This window comes from Macaca nemestrina, chromosome 5, assembly GCF_043159975.1.
Source record: "Macaca nemestrina isolate mMacNem1 chromosome 5, mMacNem.hap1, whole genome shotgun sequence".
Classification (NCBI taxonomy): domain Eukaryota; kingdom Metazoa; phylum Chordata; class Mammalia; order Primates; family Cercopithecidae; genus Macaca; species Macaca nemestrina.
In genome coordinates, this window is record NC_092129.1 from 85191474 (window position 1) to 85213195 (window position 21722).

The following is a 21722-nucleotide window of genomic DNA, read 5'->3' on the forward strand; positions in this document are numbered from 1 at the left end:
TTCCTTTGACTCTAAGCAAATCATTTAACTTCAATTTCTTCATCCACAAAGTGAGACGCTTGTCATGGGGATGACAAGCCTGCTTAAAGCTTTTAATAAGGTCTTTTGAAGACAGCCAATACAATTCACTGTAAATTATAATATGGCAATTTGAATTTAAATAATTTTTTTTCTCCTGAGTAATATTAGCTACTGAGTACTCTTTGTCAGTGTAGTAAATTATTCTGTAACTAGGTAAAGCTAGCCAGCAAAGTGTGAAAAGTTGCTTTCAGCATCTTAACTTTGCACAAAAAACAATCACTATAAAGTGGTAATATCTTTTATTTGCTCAAAATATGAGTAAGGTGGCAAATAAAAGTGATTTTAAGCCTAGTTGTTAAACAATGAGTTCTTAAATTGAGTAGAAATCCCCATGCAAGGAAAAGAATTCAATGGTTTCTATCGTTATTACTATTATGTTTTCAGAATCCAAAGCTTTATATTAAAAGCTGTAATTAAATTTTTAAAATTTAAATATCATAAACAAAATTTTCTTTTTTATGTAGATTAAAAATTATTTTTATATCCTGACAAAAGTACTTCTCTGCAAAAAGATTTTCCTGTCTTCTTAACTCTATTCATCAATCTCCTGTATATAATCAAGAAAAAAAGTCTCCCAAAGCAACCCAAATGATTAAATAAAAGCAGCCCTAAATATCACAACTTCATTAAATGAGTTTGAGGTAGAAGTAGCAGGGTACAAATGCATCATAAACACAGTTATAGTCATAGGCCAAATAGGAGAGTAAGAACTGTAAAACTTGCCTATGACTTCAGACACATTTTCACTAAATAATGTGCTTCATTCTCACCCCCATTAAGTCCTTTAGTAAGAGTATGATTGTGAATATAATCACTGGGATGAAAAGGCCCAAGAAAATTAAATGACAGATCCAATAATCCTTTAAATATCAGTTGCAAAGTGGTGATTGAAAACACACACAAAGGCACACACAGATGTTTGGGGCTGGCCCCATGCCTGGTACAGCAGGTATGCAGCAGAACTGTAACCATAGCCTCCAGCATCCTTTATCTCAGCCAGCCCACCTTCCTCACTCCTAGTATCACCAGAATGAAGCCTACATGTCTTTGCATTGCCCCTACAGCCCCATCAGGCTTTGTCTTTTCTGCCTGTCTCTCCAGATTCATTTCTTGCAGCTTTGCCACATGTACTTCATGTTCTCATCCATCTCTCTCTGACATGTTATGCACACACAAATGCTGCTACACACAAACTTTCTTTCACTCCTCATTCTTCACTACTCAGAACCTTTCTTCATCTTTTAAAACTCCCCTCAGAGGATTCCTCCAGGAGGCCTTCCCTAGCCCTCCAAATCCCCGGTCTGTACTCTGATAGTACACTATTTACAGCTGTCATAGCGCTTTTCATAGTGTGCTTCTTCTCTGTGTTCTCTACAAACTGTATGCAGCTCAAGAGCAAGGACCATGTCCACCTTATTCCAGTAGCCTCAGGGCCTAGCACAGTGACTGAGACATAGTGAGTGTTCAGAGTTGGGCTCTAGCTGTGTTTATGAGCTGGTTAGAAACCTAAAATATATACATTGCATATATTAGCAATTAAATACAACAAAAGGCCATTTAAAACTGTGAAGTGTGGAATTTGGTGCCATTTGATATAGGAAGACTTTTAAGAGAAACAATAATTTGAACTGAGCAAAGAGGTGGAGGAAAGAACAGCCAGTATGACGACCGGCAAGCCAAAAAATCAAGGGTTTGGATCTAACCTATAGCAGGGAAAATGAAAAGAAAGAGGCAAATCTGAACAGTATAACAATACATTATAAGACCTTTATATGCTTATATATACTGCTGTTGGAACTGTAAATTTGTACAGTGTAAGTAGGCAATTTTCTAGGATCAAAGCCTTAAGATACACCAGCACCATCACCACCAACACCACATTCCTGTCTCTATACCTTTCCCCACCTATTAATACAACAATTCCACTTCTAGGAACTTTCTAGGGAAAGAAATAATTAAGAATGTGTGAAAATATGTATGTACAAAGTTGTTCATTAGAGTATTCTAAAAATTAGCCAAAAAAGGAAAAGGAAACTAAATATCCATTAATGGGGACTCCTTAAATAAGGCTTCATGTTCCATGTAATGAAATACCCAACTAACTATCCAACTGACATTTGAATGTTCATTTCCTGTTATAACATGATACAATAAAATCATATTAAATGAAAATTCTAAAGTGTTAAATATATTAACCAACAAAAGCCTACGCTTATAAAATCACTTACAGTACAATTTTATTTTTAAATATATTGGCAGAAGCATATCTGAAAATATCAGAATGTATGAACAATGGAGCAGTTGTGGGGAATTGTTTGTTTCACTTGTTTGCATTTTATATGTTTTTAAATAATAATCTATGGTTTATAATAAATTCATATTAATTAACAAAAAATTTCTTATTGGCTCTAGTAAATTAAGACAGATGAATTATTTGGGAGAAAATGCTAAGCTTATTTTAGAATTATATGTTTTGGAATGGTTGTTAGAATCCAATGAAATCAAAGTGAAAGGGCTTTGAAAACTCTAAAGCAAAGTGACTGCATTTCTTGAAGCCTCTTCTCAGAAATGTTCATAGAGGCTATGTCAAAAATGTTCCATGGTATAATAAAGATAAGATATGCAGAATTAAGCAAAATTAAGTAGATTCTCACTGTAGGACTTCTGGGCTTTTAATGTGCTAGTTTTAATGTAGACCTTCAAGAAAGAAACATAATATGCATTGTTTTGCAAGCATATTTGACCCTTTTCTCAAAGAATATCTGACCCTTTTCTCAAAGAATATCTAATAGAACTAATGTTTTCTTGCACATACTTTGGTAGTGCATTAAAAACAAAATGTAGTATTTATTTTGAAGTCATTGCAAGCCACTATAAATACAGGACTGGGACACTCAATTTGAGACATCACTTTAGGTCAGGTTTTCTTAATCTCCCCACTATTGACATTTGTAGCCAGAAAATTTTTTGTTGGTAAGGGGATGTCCAGTGCATTGCAGAATGTTCGTCAGTATCTCTGGCTTCTGCCCACTAGATACTAGCACCTCCACCCCCACCCTTCACCATTATCACAACCAAAAATATCCACAGGTATTGCCAAATGTCCCCAGCAATGATAACGAACACTTATTTGATGGATTTAAGTGGTAAGCTTTGGCTGAGGTCAGAATCCCCAGCTCTCTAGTCTTCTTTCATATAAACTGCCTTAACATCTTGCAAAATGCCTGTCTGCTCTAGCAAATGCAGATTGTCATCATGTTACTTTTCTAAAACACTATATCGGAAAACAACCATCTGTTAAAATGCTGCATATGACACCATCATCATTTTATCTATATAACATTTTGATGAATGCTTAATTTTAAAAAAACAGTTCCAACTTTTGGAAACAAATTAAAATGCCCTCTTTTTATATTAACCACAACAAATAGGTGTGTTATGTTGGGGAAATCACTTATTCAAAGCTTTGGTTTCCTTACACACCAAAAAAATAATAATAAGGCCTAGACCTTTAGTCAATGTTATTTCTAGAGTCTTTTCCAGCATGAAAAAAATCAATATATCATTAAACCTCACTTTTATTATTTTTAATCATGACATAAAACATTTTACACGTTAAATTTATTTTCTGGTGGTTGCAATATTTTCAATTAGGAAAATGCTACATTTAGACGTTGAAACAAATTATATTCAGAAGAAACCAAGAGTTATAACTTTATACTTTGGAACCCTAATGTACAACTGGGAAAGTGAACTATGAGTTTATCAAAGACAATAATATTAATACACAACATAATGAAAAAGAAGACAGAACTTCAGATACATGGGAGATCTTTAAATGATAAATAATACTATGTTAACATTAAAATTAGAATTATTGAGGCTTCTTAAAAGATACAAAATTACAGCTAGTAGGAGGAATAAATTCTAGTGTTCTTTACCACTGTAGGATGACTATAGTTAAAAATAATACATAATTTCAAATAGCTACTTAGGAGGATATTGAATGGTCCCAACACGAATAAACGATAGGTGTTTGAGATGATGAATATGTTAACTATCCTGTTATGATTACTATATATTATATGTATCAAAACATCACTATATACCCCCATGAATATGTGCAATTATTATTTGTCAATTAAACACATTTTAAAAAATCCAAACCTAAAATAATTTGAATCATTGATGAAAGAACTTTATAGAAAAAAAAAAATGATAAAAGCAATTTAAAATGTTGTCCAAAGAGGCCAAGCTGAATTTTATGATAGAAATCTTTCTTCACAACACAGACTATTCCTATGCTATTTTAACACTTCTGATGAAGAAAAATCTTGAAATTTTGTCGATTCTTTGAAAGAAGTTATCAATCATAATAGTAAAATATTACAAATATGTCACCAAAAAAGAATACTAAAATACTAAAATAGCAACCTCACTAACATAAATGCAAAAATCCTAAACAAAACATAAGCAAATCATATCCTATAACAAATTAAAGGAAAGATCTGACACGATTAAGTGGGATTCTGTGCATGCATTCATTCATTTAATAAATGTTTATTAAGCATCTATAATGTGAATCACAATTCTCATTACTAAGGATATATCAGCAAACAAAACAAAGATCTCTGCCTCATGGAAATTATAGCAGGTGAATGAAGACAACAAATAACTTGAATCATAAATAAGTAAATTACACAACAGTTAGAGCATGAGGAGTGATACAGGATAAGAAAAACTAGAGCTAGATAAAGAGACCAGAACTGATGAGAATAGAGGGTTGGTTGCAAATTTAAATATGGAGTTCAGGAATAGACTTCCACTGAGTTGCTAGCATTTGAACAAAAACATGAATAAAATGATGAAATTAGTTTTGTGGATTCCTTGAGAGAAAGGATACAACTAGGCCAAAAGTATTGTGACCTAATTATGCCTGGAAATTTCAAAAAACAGCGAAGAAGTCAGTGGGGTGGGAACAGAGTGAAGCTGGGGCAGAGGAGGAGTCGGGTTGGAGAAGTAATGGGGCCAGATCCTTCAGTGTTACATTATAAAGGTTTTAGCTTTTACTCTGAGTTAACTGGGGTGACCTTGGGGGTTGTGTAGAGCTTTAACATATATGACCTACACTGTAAATGAATCGCTCTGGCTGCTATGTTGAGAGCTGACTGTAGGGGGAAAAGGTGGGATGAGGGAAAACGGGCGCTTATTATGTATTGCAGGCAAGTGAGTAGCTTAGATAAAGAGAGTAGTGTGGTAGCTGCAGGGTGGTGAAAAGTGGTTAGAGTTTGGATATATTTTGAATTAATAGCCAATTGGAGTTGCTGATAAATTGGAGAGAGAAGAGGCAAGGATAATTTCATTGATTTTTTTTTGCCTCAACAACCAGAAAGATGAAGTTGATCTCAACTCTAATTAGGAAGACTGCAAGTTAACCAAATTTGGAAGAGGAAGATAAAGAAGTGTTCTGAACATGTTGTATTTAAGAGGAATTTAGACTTCCAAGAGGAGGCATCAGGTAGGCAGCTAGATAAATATCTGAAGTTTGGGAAAGATTCTGGACTGGACTCTTTTTTGCAAGTCTTTGGCATATATACATATTTATATATGTGTGTGTGTGTGTATATATATATATGAGATTAGATAATTTCAAGGATAGAGAAAGACAAATCAAAGACTGAGCTTTGGGACAGAATATTGGAAGGATACAGAGAAGAAACTAGCACAGGGCAATCCCTATCAAAATTCCAAAGACATTTTTTACAGAAATAGAAAAAAATTTCTAAAATATGTCTGAAACTCCAAAAGGTCTTGAAGAGTCAAAGAAATCTTGAGCAACCAAAGAAATTTTGAGCAAAAAGAGCAAAGCTGAAAACATCACACTACCTGACTTCAAAATATAACACAAAGCTAGAGTAATCAAAACAGCATGGCACTGGCATAAAAGCAGACACATAAACCAATGAGATAAAACAAAAATAGAGATCCCAGAAATAAATCCATGCATTTAGAGCCAATGAATTTTCAACAAAGTTGCCAAGAACACACAATGAAGAAAGGATACCCTCTTCAATAAATTGTGCTGGGATAACTAGATATACACATGGAGAAGAATGAAATTAGACACTTATCTCACACTGTATACAAAAAATAAACTCAAAATTGATTAAAGACTGAAATATAAGACCTGAAACTGTAAAACTACTAGAAGAAAAAATAGGAGAAAACCCCATAACTGGTCTGGCCAACAATTTTTTTGATGTGAACCCAAAGCACAGGCAATAAAAGAAAATATAGACAAATGGGACTGCATCAAATTAGAAAGCTTCTGCACAGTCAAGGAAACAATCAAAGAAGTGAAAAGACAACTTATGAAAGGGGGGAAAATATTTGCAAGTCATATATCTGATAAGGGGTTAGTATCTAAAAAATATAAGGAACCTAAACAACTCAATAGTAAGAAAATAAATAAACAGATTACAAAATGGGGAAAGGGTCTAAACAGCCATTTCTCAAAGGAAGATCTATAACTGGCAGAGGTACATGAAAACATTCTCAACATGACTCATCATCAAAGAAATGCAAATTAAGACGAGATATCACTTCACACTTGTTAGAATGGCTATTATCAAAAAGACAAAAGATAAGTATTGGAGAGGATGTGGGAAAAAGAAAACCTTTGAACACTGTTAGTGGAAAAGTAAAGTAGTATAGCCATTATGGAAACAGTGGGGAGGTTCCAAATAAAAAAGAACTACCATATGACCCAGCAAACCCACTACTAGGTATATATCCAAAGAAAATAAAATCAATATGTCAAAGAGATATCTCCACCCTCATGTTCATTGCAGCATTATACTCAATAGCCACGACATGGAATCAAGCTAAATGTTCGTCAACAGATGAATAGGCAAAGAAAATACATTTTATATATAGTATTTATATTTAGTGGCATGCTATTCAGCCTTTAAAGAGAAGGAAATCGTGTCATTTGCAACAACATGGATGACCCTGGAAGACATTATGTTAAGTGAAATAAGCCAGGTACAAATAGACAAATAATGCATTATCTTGTTTATACATGGATTGTAAAAAAGTTGAACTCATAGAAGTAGAGAGTGGAATGGTGGTTACCAGGGGCTGGTAGGGAAAAAGAAATTGGAGAGATGTTCATCAATGTATACAAAATTTCAGTTAGGTGGGAGGAATAAGCTCAAGACATCTATCGTAAAAAAAAGAAAAGAAAAGAAAAAAAAAGAAAAGAAAAGAAGAGAAAAGAAAAGAAACCAGCAAAGGAGACTGAGATGGAAAGAAAAAAAAAAAGCGGAAAGTAATCCAGAAAAAATATGTATATATTCTAGTAGCTGATTCCAGTAAAGATGTTTCAACACAAGAAACTCTATTAAAGTAATTAATATAACCTTATGCTAATATATTTTGACATAATTAATAAAACACTAATAAGTCAAAGAAGAAAAGTTATACCATCATATTAACAGCTGCCAGCTTGTTATTTAATAAAATTGAAGGCTATTTAAAAAGATATGTGATCATCTACGCCAACATCACTTAACAATGAAAGAATGAAGAGGAGACATTCTCAAAGTCAGGAACAAGAATGGAAGCCTACCATCTCCCTGCCATAACCCTTACATTTCTACAAATTCCAGTGAATGAAACAAGATGTTTCCCTCTTAAAAAATATTAAATAATGAGTTACATACATTGCAATTCAGCAGACAAATTTGTCATTATTTGAAAGTAATAAGATTGCCTATTAGAAATCTTCAGAAAAATTTTGAAAATATTTCTAAAGATTGGGATTGAGGCCTGTGGGAACACTAAATCTACAGGGTGGTTTTTCTGAGATTTTTTCCCATAAAGAATGTGACATGCTATCAGATTTCAGAAACAAACTTTATATATTCATGAGCAAAAAGGAAAGCAAGAAAAAAGGATTTAATCACAGGGAATAACGGAGACCTGAATTCTAGTTCAGGCTGCCTATGGATCATCATCATACCATACAGTTGTGCAAGTGGTAAAGCATCTTAATCCTCACATTAGCCACATGAGGTTGCATAGGGCAGGTGCTACTATTTGTACTTGTTGCACAAAGCCCATCTTTCTAGAGATTAAAAGCCTTTTTTCATATGTTTATTGTCTGCATAAATGTTTTCTTTTGAGAAGTGTCTGTTCATATCCTTTGCCCACTTTTTGATGGGGTTGTTTGTTTTTTTCTCGTAAATTTGTTTAAATTCCTTGTAGATTCTGGATATTAGCCCTTTGTCAGATGGATAGATTTCAAAATACTTCTCCCATTCTGTAGGTGGCCTGTTCACTCTATGATAGTTTATTTTGCTGTGCAGAAGCTCTTTAGTTTAACTAGATCCCATTTGTCAATTTTGGCTTTTGTTGACACTGCTTTTGGTGTTTTAGTCATGAAGTCTTTGCCCATGCCTATGTCCCGAATAGTATTGCCTAGGTTTTCTTCTAGGGTTTTTATGGTTTTAAGTCTTACATATAAGTCTTTAATGCATCATGAGTTAGTTTTTCTATAAGGCGTAAGGAAGGGGTCCAGTTTCAGTTTTCTGCATATGGCTAGCCAGTTTTCCCAACACCATATATTAAATAGGGAATCCTTTCCTCATTGCTTGTTTTTGTCAGGTTTGTCAAAGATCCAATGGTTGTAGATGTGCAGTGTTATTTCTGAGGCCTCTGTTCTGTTCCATGGGAAATGCAAATCAAAACCACAATAAGATACCATCTCACGCCAGTTAGAACGGTGATCATTAAAAAGTCAGGAAACAACAGATGCTGGAGAGGATATGGAGAAGTAGGAATGCTTTTACACTGTTGGTGGGAGTGTAAATTAGTTCAACCATTGTGGACGACAGTGTGGCAATTCCTCAAGGATCTAGAACTAGAAATACCATTTGACCCCGCAATCCCATTACTGTGTATATACCTAAAGGATTATAAATGATGCTACTATGAGGACACATGCACATGTATGTTTAGTGCAGCACTGCTCGCAATAGCAAAGTCTTGGAACCAACCCAAATGCCCATCAATGATACACTGGATAAAGAAAATGTGGCACATATAGACCATGGAATACTATGCAGCCATAAGAAAAGATGAGTTCATGTCCTTTGCAGGCACAAGGATGAGGCTGGAAATCATCATTCTCAGCAAACTAACACCGAAACAGAAAACCAAACACCGCATGTTCTCAGTCATAAGTGGGAGTTGAACAATGAGAACACATGGACACAGGGAGCGGAACATCATACAAGGGGGTCTGTCGGGGGTTGGAGGCTAGGGGAGGGATAGCATTAGGAGAAACACCTAATGTAGTTGACGGGTTGATGGGTGCAGCAAAACACCATGGCATGTGTATACCTATGCAACAAACCTGCACGTTCTGCACACGTATCCCAGAACTTAAACTATAATAATAAAAAAAAAGATTAAACACAGGTAAATATATATATATATACACAGACATACACACACACACACAGGTAAATATACATATATACAAATATATATACATATATTTATGTGTACATATATTTACCTTTATATATATATAAAGGCTTGCCTGATGTCACAAAGCCTGTGAGTGGCAAAACCTAGGGTTGAACTCCAGCCTCCTGGTACAAAATCCAGGGACTTGCCACCACATAACTGCATTAGTCTGGACCAAAAAGTTCACTTCTCTAAGGACTCAGTTCCCTCATTTCTACAATACACAGCCACTATCATTCCAGTCCTTCTGGGTCTAAATTCTTTCTGTTTTATAATATATATATTTTTAAAATGTTTAAAGTAAATTAGAAATCAAATTACTAATGAAGTTGTATACCCTGTCTTTATACTCTATGAAAAAGTGTTACTAAATTTAAAAAATACATGTGCATTCCATCTTTGTAATTTTTAAGACTAGTAGCCTAATCAAAATCTTCTAATTTCATGTTTGTATTACCAAAACCTATCTGGTTTTATTGCCAGACCAATTATGTGGTACACAATAAGTCATCACAACACTTGTCTGAGCAAGTACAGCACTTTTTAATATCTCACCTCATCCTACATCTCAAAATCTGACCAAAAGCCAAGAGTCGATTCTACATTTGTGTCTTTGGGTCACATTGTTTCCTCACCTAGGAATTATTTCCCTGACATTCCACATATTTCAATGCTATGTCTCCTTAAAGACTCTCCTCACTTTCTGCTATAACCTCAAACAAAACAACTAAAATGTCTTTGACCAGCTCCTCCTCTAAAAGCCTCAAAATGCCCAGAGAACTCATGGTCTTCTCCAAAAGGACATGACTGTATTCACTACAAAGTAGGTATTTGTCTATTTATCACCACAGAGAACTGTTTGTACCCACTTGTCTTCAGAGAGAAAGAAATATCTAGTTATTTTGCATTCAACATACTATTATATTATCACCAATCCCTTGAAGTGGCAATAAGACAATTATTCAGCATTTCATAAATTATGCCATCAAATTATTTTATAGCCACTGTCCTCAGCAAACTAACGCAGGGACAGAAAAGCAAACACCTCACTTATAAGTGGGAGCTGAACAATGAGAACACATGGACACAGGGAGGGGAACCACACACACTGGGGCCTGTGGGGCTTGGTTGAGGTGGGGAGTGAGGGAGAACATCAGAATAAATAACTAAGGCACGCTGGGCTTAATACCTAGGTAATGGGTTAATAGGTGCAGCAAACCACCATGATACATGTTTACCTATGTAACAAACCTGCACATCCTGCACATGTATCCCAAAACTTGAAATAAAATAAAATAAAATAAAATAAAATAAAATAAAATAAAATAAAATAAAATAGAAATCCTACTATTTTATATTGCTCCAGGTGAACTACCTGAGCTTTTATGGAGAAATATATCCTTAAGCAGAGTCCTTTAAGGAAAACTAAAGGGCCAAGTTCATTAACCAAATTTCTCATGTACATACATATTTTAATATAAAACATTATTTTAGTATAAAATTATAATGTATGTATAAGAAATATTAAGGTAATACAAAATTTATACAGAAAACTTTTAAAGTAGAGATTCTTAAATTCTTTCATATTGCTATACTATGGGCAAGATGTAATATCTAAAATATTCTAATAGGTGAGGCATGAAATACATCTCATGGTTTTTGGAAAAGCTTAACTTTATACTTCCCTTAGGCTCACATTTGAGTATGTCGCTTAGAAAGAAGTCCATTGAATTTAATGAATATTCTTGCCTGAAAATTTTCTGCTGGCTGCTGTAATCATAGACACTTTTAATTTTTTTTAAGGAGGGAGAAGATAGCTATACAACATGTGAAACAAACCGAGGAGGCTGTATATGTATGAAGAATGTAGTTAATTGTTGAAATAATAAGCAAAGTGCTGTCTTCCAATAGAATTTTATCTAAAGTGGCCATGGATCCCAATCTTCTACTTGCAGAACCAGTAAGTAGCAGAATACCAGAGAGATGCGTAATAGTTTGGAAGAAATAAGAACAAAAAAAGCACAAGATTTGGACTTTCAAGACCCAATTTCTAGGAGAGATTCTAACGACATAATAGCTGTGTAAACTTCTATGTAAACTTCTTTGAAGATCAGTTTTCACATCTATAAAATGAATCCCACAAGACCTTCTATTATCTGACATGGTAAGATGTAAGATGTATTACATATAATAATGTATATAAAAGCATTTTGTAAACTATAAAGAACCATACAATTATTCAAAACACTTATTGCTTGTTTATAATTGTAAAATAATATTTTGTCAAAGAAAATAAGAAATGCAATTTTTTTAAAAGAGAAAAAATTCAAATTACAAATAATTCTATCATCCGATAAAAATCATTACTATTTTGGAGTGTAACTTTGTAGTTTGTCTTCTAGATTTATGTATACACATAAATATCTTTTTAAATTTTGAGTTATGCTACACTTAGTGACTTAGAATTTTTTTAATACATCTATATGCTACACAAATTTAAGTCATCATTAGATATAAATGACAGTGGGTTACATATTTAAAGTTTTTCACAATCAAAAACAGCATTTGTGGGCTCAGATAAATAAAACAAAGAGAAAAAGTGTGTAGTGGAGAGACAACTTGACAATGAAAATCTCTCTGAAAATCTCTGAATGCGTAACACAGAGAGTCCCCAAGATTAGGACCTCCCTGCTTTTTAAGTAGGAACTATCTGAACTTCTTTGGCTTTTCACTGACAAGGGTAGCTCACCTTCAGACTTCATCTTGGAATCCGGGGAAGGAAGGGAAATGGTAGTGGGTGCTGTGATGTCTGATTATATTCCATCTTCAGGTGGAAGTACCCATCCCCTAGCAGCCGAGGCTATCTGCTACTGATGCTTCAGAGCTGCCTGCTCACACGCAAAAGCTCCTGGCCAGGAACCACCTCACCCAGAGGTGGCTCCAAGCTGATAATTGGCTAATAGAAGGCCAAAAGTTGGCCTATTTCCTCAAATGGAAAAAAATTCTGAAAGGCCTTCCTCATTTCCATGTAGGGGTATCTGCAGAGAACTCTTCCAAGCAACAAATTTTCTCTTAATTTACTCAACTTTCCATCTCAGTGCTGTTTGAAGACACTTCATGACAACACCACATCCAGCAAAAACAGACAAAAAAGGCCTAAAAGTGACTCAGTTGTAGAAAGAAAAAAGAAACTTTTGTGGCTGATTCTGAAAGTAAGAGAAGGCTGGGATCCAGGGACAATTTAAATAAAATTTTATTGGCAGATAGCACTTTGCAGGTTACTAAAGACTTTCACATATATTATCTTGGTTGAAATGTACAATAGCCTGGTAAGATGTGTTTTATTTTTTCATTTTTTATTTTTAATATTTGTGTGTACATAGTAGATGTATGTATTTGTGGGGTGTGTTAAATGTTTTGATACAGGCATGCAATGTGAAATAATCACATCATGGAGAATGGGGTATCCCTCCCCTCAAGCGTATATCCTTTGTGTTACACAAACAATCCAATTATACTCTTTTCATTATTTTAAAATGTACAATTAAGGTATTATTGACTGTAGTCCCTCTGCTGTGTGATCAAATAGAATGTTTTAAGATGTATTTTATCTCCATTTTATAATTTAAACATCTAAGAAAAGTAGATTGTATAGCATGATTTATGGAAAGACAGTCCCTCAAAAATGCCTTCTCTAACCCATAAACTCTCTGAAACTTTTTATTTATCAGATACCTACAGAATAATTAAGTAAATATTAGTCATTAATTTCTTTAGTGTAAATTATCTTGCTTTTTCCACAGCATCTGACATGTAGTTTCCATGACAATTTGTGGATGATTAAATGATACTGGAAGAGTCAGGAGTAAAGGGAATATTAGAGGATAATTTTCTCTCCCCAACTGCCTTATTTCATAAATGGGCCCACCCTCACCTCCAATCACAATCTCCCACTGCACTCCCTCTCATCCCATGCTCCTAACCAACTTCAAGCTATTCCTCAAACAAACCCAACTCCCTCACATTTCACACAATCGTTTGAGTTTTCCTACCTGGAAAGTACTTCATAACTCTTTGTGCTTGGAAAACTCTTATTCATCCTTCAAGATCCATTTAAAGAATTATTTGGCTTTTTCCTTCCTAGATTCCAAATATAGAGTTGATACCTTATTTCACCTGTTTATAACCCTTATTTTACCTCTCTGTTTTTCCTCTGTGCTGCTGTAATGGCTCTGGAAGCATGGTTTTGTATTTATCTGGTTGTATATCTAACTCCACCACTGGACTATGACTACAGAACTGTGTTTAATTCTGTGTATAAAGATTTTGGGTTTCCAGAGTTATGCTCAGTTTCCGGTAGGTTAGGGTTTATCAATAAATGTTTACAGAGTACATGAATAAATAGTAACTTGACTGGGTAAAAAGTCATAGAATGTTTGGATAGAATCAGTTTAAAGGAATTAACTGGGTTTTGAAAGGTAAGTAAGAATGTTAGAATGATAAAATTTTATCTTTCCACACATTTAGCTTTATTAGTTAATAAAGTAGTTTGGAATTTTTCACATTAAAATTATAATGCATCTGAATTTCATAAGGTAGAAGGAGAAAGAAAGGGGAACATAATTGTTCAAGTTAGTAAACAACAGATGGTGCTTCTGTTCATAGGGCTATGGAACTTTCACCTTATATACCAATAGTCAGACAATGGCAGTGACTGGTTTATTAGAATTTGCTTCATATAAAGGCAATTGTTTTAGAAAGTTTACTGAGATATGGGGCAAGATGGCTGACTGGATGCAGCTAGTTTGCACTGCTTCCAAGGATAGGAACCAAAATGGCAAATGGATATTCACATTTCAAATAGACCTTCTATGAAAGAACACTGGAATTTGACAGAAAAGTTATAAGAAGCATGAAAAGCAAAAAAAAAAAACAAAAAACAAAAAGAAAGGGAAACAAGGCAGCCTGCTTGGCCATGATCCACTAGGAATCAGGTGAAGCTCTCAGATACATAAAAAGAGTAAGTGAGAGACCTCAAGGGCTCCACATTCCTACCATGGACTTTTAAAATCCTACTATGAGAGAGCTCCTTGACCCTCATGGGTCCTGAGACTAACAAAGGGAGCTGCTAAACATTGCACAAAGGCATTGATCCAGAGGGGGAACTCATGGTGAGTCCCACAGGTTTCCAAGACCTCAGCAACCACAACATGGTGCCATTCTGAGAACTTAGTCCCAAGAGTATGCCCTGGGGCCAACACTTCTGCTGCGGCCAATTCCACTGCTGCTGCTTTAGAATGTAGGACCAAGGTGCAAGCAAACCAGGCTGTGCCCCACAGCTATCTTCCTAAGCTGTCTGACTGAGAATGGCCACACCCTCCCTGGTGGCAGGTCTGCAATGCAGCTGCAGCTGCCCCCACTTAATCATACTGCCAGTGACATGTTGACCACTTTGCCCCTGCCTATCATGGCCAACACTTAAAGCACTACCAAGAGGCCTGAGGGCACGTCCACCAGCCCAGTCCTGTCTCCCTAGTACTTCAGTACAACATCTAGGCACCTGGGAATTGCCCAGTCCAGCCTAGCACCACTGAAATCTGAGCACTCTTCCTGGAGTCTGAAGTCAGACTGACCCAAACTATCAATGCCACCATAGCTGGAACCCACCTACACAAGTTACCTGTGGGCCAGAAGACTGCCCCACTTAACTCATTGCAGGCACTGCCAATATCAGCATCAACTGCTTGGGTTTCAGTGGGTTGCCCAACCACAACTACTGCCATTGCTGACATCATGCCCACTTCTTAGGGGCCAGAGAGCCCTCCCACACACCTGGCCCAGCACTGCCACTACTTGGCATCTGGGCAAGCTGCCTCGAGGCCCAAGAATCAGCCCTCCTGGACCCTTAACACCAGAGCCAACATATTGTCTTCTGGGAATCAATAACAGGTACATTCAGCTTAATGCTGTCACCACAGGGGCCAAAAGACTGACCCAACTAGCATCCTACTCTCCAGCAGAACTTCACCACAGCCTCCATGAATAACCCCATCCTAAGCCACTAAAGAAATCACAGATATAACTGAACTATATACATTCAAAGAAATCATATAGAGACTATATTTCTGCATGACTAAAAATCAAAGCCAAAGTGCCCTACCCAGTGAAAACCATGGATACATCTTTGGGAAAAAGTCATACCCTATGAAAACAAATTTTAAAAATTGGAACACAACTGTTACATCAGATGTGCTGACATCAAAGTAAGGACATGATGAACATGAAAAGGGAAGAAAATATAAAACCTCCAAAGGAACAGAATAATTCTACAGCAACAGATTTCAATCACAAAGAAAGTCACAAATTCTCAGATAAAGAATTAAAAATATTGATTTTATAGAAGCTCAGTGAAATACAAGAGAAATATGAAAAACAATACAGAGAAATCAGAAAAAGAATTCAGGATATGAATGACAAGTTTACAAAAGAGATAGATATTTTTTTAAACGAATCAAACAAATTCTGGAACTAAAAAATTTATTGAATGAAATACAAAATATATTTGAAAACTTCAATAGACTAAATCAAGCAGAAGAAAGAATTTCAGAACATGAAGGCAGGTTTTTTGGAAAAAAAGAATTAAAAAGAATGAGTAAAGACTTCAGGATGTTTGGGAGAACATAAAGCAATAGAATATTTGAATTATAAGTGTCCCCAAAGAGAGAACAAAAGTGTTAGAAAACCTATTTAACAAAATAATAGATGAAAACTTCCCAAGCCTAGCAAGAGACTTAGCTATTTAGATATAGGAAGCACAAAGATCCCTAAAAAGATACAATGCAAAAAGGTCTTCTCCACAGTACATTATAGTTAAACTGTCTAAAGACAGCTTCAAAGAGAGGATTCTACAAACAAGAGAGAAGCATCTAGTCACCAATTTTCTGAAAAATCTCAGAATAAAAGCAGATTTCTCAGAAGAAACCTTAAAGCCCAGTAGAGAATAAAATGACATACTGAAAGTGCTGAAAAAGACCTGTCACCCAAGGATATTATTTCCAATAAGATTATTCTTCACGAATGAAGGAGAAATAAAGTCATTTTCAGGCAAGCAAATGCTGAGGGGATTAATCACCACTAAAACAGACCTATGAGAAATACTCAAGGGATTCCTAAACTTGAAATTGAGAGAACAACATTTACCATCATGACAGCACACAAAAGTATAAAACTCACTGATAAAGCAAACATACAAATGAAAAAGACAATGGACTCAAATGGTGCCACTATAGAAAACCACAAAACCACAATGACAAACAATAAGAGAAAAAGAAAGGAACAAAGAAAATGCAAAACAACAGAAAATAATCAGCAATATGACATTACCAAAACCTCAAATATCAATAATAATCTTGAATGTAAATAGATTAAACTCTCTACCTAAAATATATAGACTGGCTGAATGAATGACAAAATGTGATTCAACTTTATGCTGCCTAATAAACTCAAAGTAAAGGGATATAAAAGATATTCCACACAAATGGAAATCAAAAGTAAGCAGGAGGAACTATACTTATAGAAGATAAAATAGACTTTAGGTTTAAAAAAAGTGAAAAAAAAAGATAAAGAAGGTCACTATGTAACGATAAAGAGAAAGAACAATCCAGCAAGAAGGTATAACAACTCTAAATATATATGCACCCAACACAGGAGCACAATGATTCATAAAGCAAACATTACTGGATTTAAAGAGAGAGAGATAGCCTCCAACATAGTAATAGTAAGGAAATTCAACACCTCACTTTTGCATTAGACAGATCACTTAGACAAATATATAGAAAATCAATAGAGAAACATGAGATTTAAACTGGAGTTTAGAGCAAAAGGAACTAACAGATATTTATAGAAAATTCTATCCAACAACTGCAGAATATATACTCTTATCATTAGCACATAGAACATTCTCCAAGATAGACCATGTATTAGGCCACAAAACTAGTCTCAACAATTTTTTTTTAAATTTTAAATTCTATCGAGTATCTTCTAAGACCACAGTAAAACAAAGCTATAAGTTAATACCAAGATTAACTTTGGAAATTGCAAATATATGGGAATTGAACAACATGTCCTGAAAGACCATTTGAACAATGAAGACACAATGATAGAAATCAAAACATTTCTCAAAACAATTGAAAATGGAAACATAACATACTAAAACCTGAGGGACACAACAAAAGCAGTGCTAAGAGGAAAGTTTATATTAATAACCCCCTGCCTACATCAAAAAAAGCAGAAAGATTTCAAATAACCTAACAATGTACCTCAAGGAACTAGAAATGCAAGAATAAGCATAACCCAAAATTTGCAGAAGCAAAGAAAAAATAAAAATCAGAGTAAAATAAAATGAAATGGAGACTAAAATAAATTACAAAGGATCAGCAAAAAAGTTGGTTCCTCAAAAATATAAACACAATTCATAAATCACTATCTAGATTAACCAATAAAAAGAGGCAGAAAACCCTAACAAACAAAATCAGAAAGGAAAAATGAAACATTGCAACATACACCACAGAAATACAAAAAATAATCAGAAACTATTACGAATAACTATTTATTAACAAACTGAAAATCTAGAGGAAATGGATAATAAATTCCTGGAAACACAACCTACCGTGATTGAATCAAGAAGAAATCGAAAACCTGAACAGACCATTATGAATAAAAAGATTCAGTTAGTAATGAAATATCTCCCAACAAAGAAAAGACGAAGATCAGATGGGTTCCCAGCTGATAGCAACCAAATATACAAAAGATAAACATAACCAATTCTCCTGAAGCTATTTCAAAAAATTAAAGACAAGTGAATTCTTTCCCACTCATTTTATGAGGCCAGCATCATTCTAATAACAAAACCAGACAAGGACACATAAAGAAAATGACAGGCCAATATACCTGATGACCCTAGATGCAAAAATCCTCAACAAAATATTAGCAAACCAAATCCACCAGCACATCATAAAACACCATCATCAAGTGGGATTTATCCCAGATATGCAAGAATGGTTCAACATATGCAATACAATTGACATGAAACACAACATCATCAGAATGAAGGATAAAATGGCATGATCATCTCAATAGATGCAGAAAAAGCATTTAATAAAATTTGACATTGCTTCATGATAAAAACCATCAACAACATAAACAGAAGGAACATACCTCAAAATAATAGCATATATAAGACAAACCTACAGCTAACATCACAGTGAATGAAGAAAAGCTGAAATACTTTCCTCTAACATCTGGAATACAACAAGCATGTCCATTTTTACCACTCCTATTCAACACAGTACTGGAAGTTCTAAACAGAGCAATTAGGCAGTAGAAAAGAAAAATAAAAGAGGTTTAAATTGGAAAGGAAGAAGTTAGACTGTCCCTCTTTGCTGTTGATACGATGTTTTATGTAGAAAAAACTAAAGGTTCTGCCAGAAACTCCTAGATTTGATAAGCAAATTTAGTAAAGCTGCAGAATACAAAATCAATACACAAAAACCAGTAGCATTTCTATACACCAATAATAAACTAGTTGAGAAAGAAATCAAGAAGGCAAACATATTTATGATAGCTACAAAAACATACCTAAGAAAAAAATTTAACCAAGGTTAAAGATCTCTACAAGAAAAATTTAAAAACACTGATAAAAAGTTAAAGAGAATGCCCCTTAAAATGGAAAGATATCCCATGCTCATGGAATAGAAGAATTAATATTATTAATATTAAAATGATCATATTGCCCAAAGCAATCTACAGATTCAATGTGATTCTTATCAAATACTAATGTAATTCTTCACAAAATTAGAAAAAAACAGTTATGAAATTCATGTAAAATGAAGAAAGAGGCCTAGCGCGATGGCTTACTCCTGTAATCCCAGCACTGTGGGAGGCCGAGGCAGGTGGATCACGAGGTCAGGAGATACAGACCATCCTGACTAACACGGTGAAACCCTGTCTCTACTAAAAATACAAAAAATTAGCTGGGCATGGTTGCGCACACCTGTAGTCCCAGCTACTTGGGAGGCTGAGGCAGGAGAATCGCTTGAACCCAGGAGGCAGAGGTTGCAATGAGCCAAGATCATACCATTGCATTCCAGCCTGGGTGACAGAGCGAGACAAATACTTGCTCTGGGTGACAGAGTGAGAGACAGAGGAATAAATTAACTTTATATGTGTTTTAAGAAAATGTCTTAAACAGGTGAATTTAACCACAACGTTTATTTTCCTGCTCATGAATTTGTATATTTACAAAATTAGATATGTCCATCTTAAAAAAAAAAAAAAAAAAAAAAAAAGAAGAGGAAGAAGAAAGATCCTGAGAGCCAAAGCAATCCTGAGCAAGAACAAAGTGAAAGGCATTACGCATTACACTACCTGCCTTCAAAATTTCTTACAAGGCTATAGTAACCAAAATAGCATGGTACTGGTCTAAAAATAGATATAGACTAATGGAATAGAAAACAGAACCCAGAAATAAATCCACATATTTACAGCCAACTAATCTTTGACTCAGCTGACAAGAAATTACTTTGGGGAGAGGACACCCTCTTTAATAAATGATGCTGGAGAAACTTAATAGCCACATGAAAATGGAACCTTTTCTCACTGTGTACAAAAATCAACTCAAAATGGATTAAAGATTAAATGTAAGCTCTAAAACTATAAAACTACACACACACACACACACACACACACACACACACACGCAAACCTAAGGAAAACTCTTCTAGACATTTGTCATCTAGACAAATAATTCATGGTTAAGATTTCAAAAGCACAGGCAACAAAAACAAAAGTAGATAAATGGAACTACATTAAACTAAAAAGCTTATGTGCTGCAAAAGAAATAATCAACAGTGAAGGGACAAGCTGCAGATATACTCTCCAGCCTTCTCCACTCTGCTCTGTGCCCAGGAGGCTGACCTCTATGCCTTGTAATCCTGTTTGGCTTTGCCAGCGAGAAGCACTAGTAGCAGATCAGAGAATGGAAGGAAAGAGATGTGGCACCCCTCCCTGTGAAGTGCAGGTTAGCAGTAGCTACATTCCTCAGCCTAAATTCATACCTCCTCTCTGGTCCTCCTCTCCTTCAGCTACAGTAACCACTCCATTTCCTGCTGAGATCCTAAGTGATACAAGTAATAAAGCAGAATACTACTTTAGAAAATTTTCTTCCCTGCTTTCTTCCTGCTAGACTTGAATTATCTGTTCATATACTATTCCAGCTTATTAGGGGGAAACAGTTTTTTTGAGAAGTAACCACATTTCTCAAGCATAGAGGACTCTAAGTTATATTTCTTTGATAACTATCAAGCATCACAGTCCCCTGATTACTAGATATGGCTATAGTAATGTGCATTTATTGAGCAATCATCAAATGGTTGTTGGTTTCATACAGTGAAATCTAACCTAAGCAATTTCTGTGATTATTTTATGATCCCAATTACCTCAGTAATGTTACCTGAGGCATAAATAAATAAATAAATAACCAAAAAAATCATATTATCAATCAAAAAGAAAAGAACTCAAAAGCTTTTGAAATTTCTAGGACCACCTTTGGGAATAGTCAGTGAAATTAATAAAGCAGTTATATAGAATAGAAGTCACAATTTTTAATCAAATACAAGTCTAGTAATTGCATGTTTACTAATGAACAACATTTAGTCTTTTCTTAATGAATAAATTAACTTTATATGTGTTTTAAGAAAATTTCTTAAACAGATGGATTTAACTACAACATATATTTTCCATCTCATGAATTTGTATATTTACAAAATTAGATATGTCCATCTTAAAATATTTTAGTAATTACTACTACTAAATTGGAAATGAAAATAATACATAAATAAGGCAAATAGTGTTATTCCACAGCAAATTCAAATAAACATTAAATTTTTTTCCTTACTTATTGTGTTTACAAGCTAAGTTATAAAAACTTATTTGTACAACAAAAAATACAAAACTAGTGGAAACTGAATCTTGCAGAAATTTAACTTTTCATTATGTAAGTCAAAGAAGCAGAGCACCTACAGCTTTGACAAATGAAGATTAAGTACCCT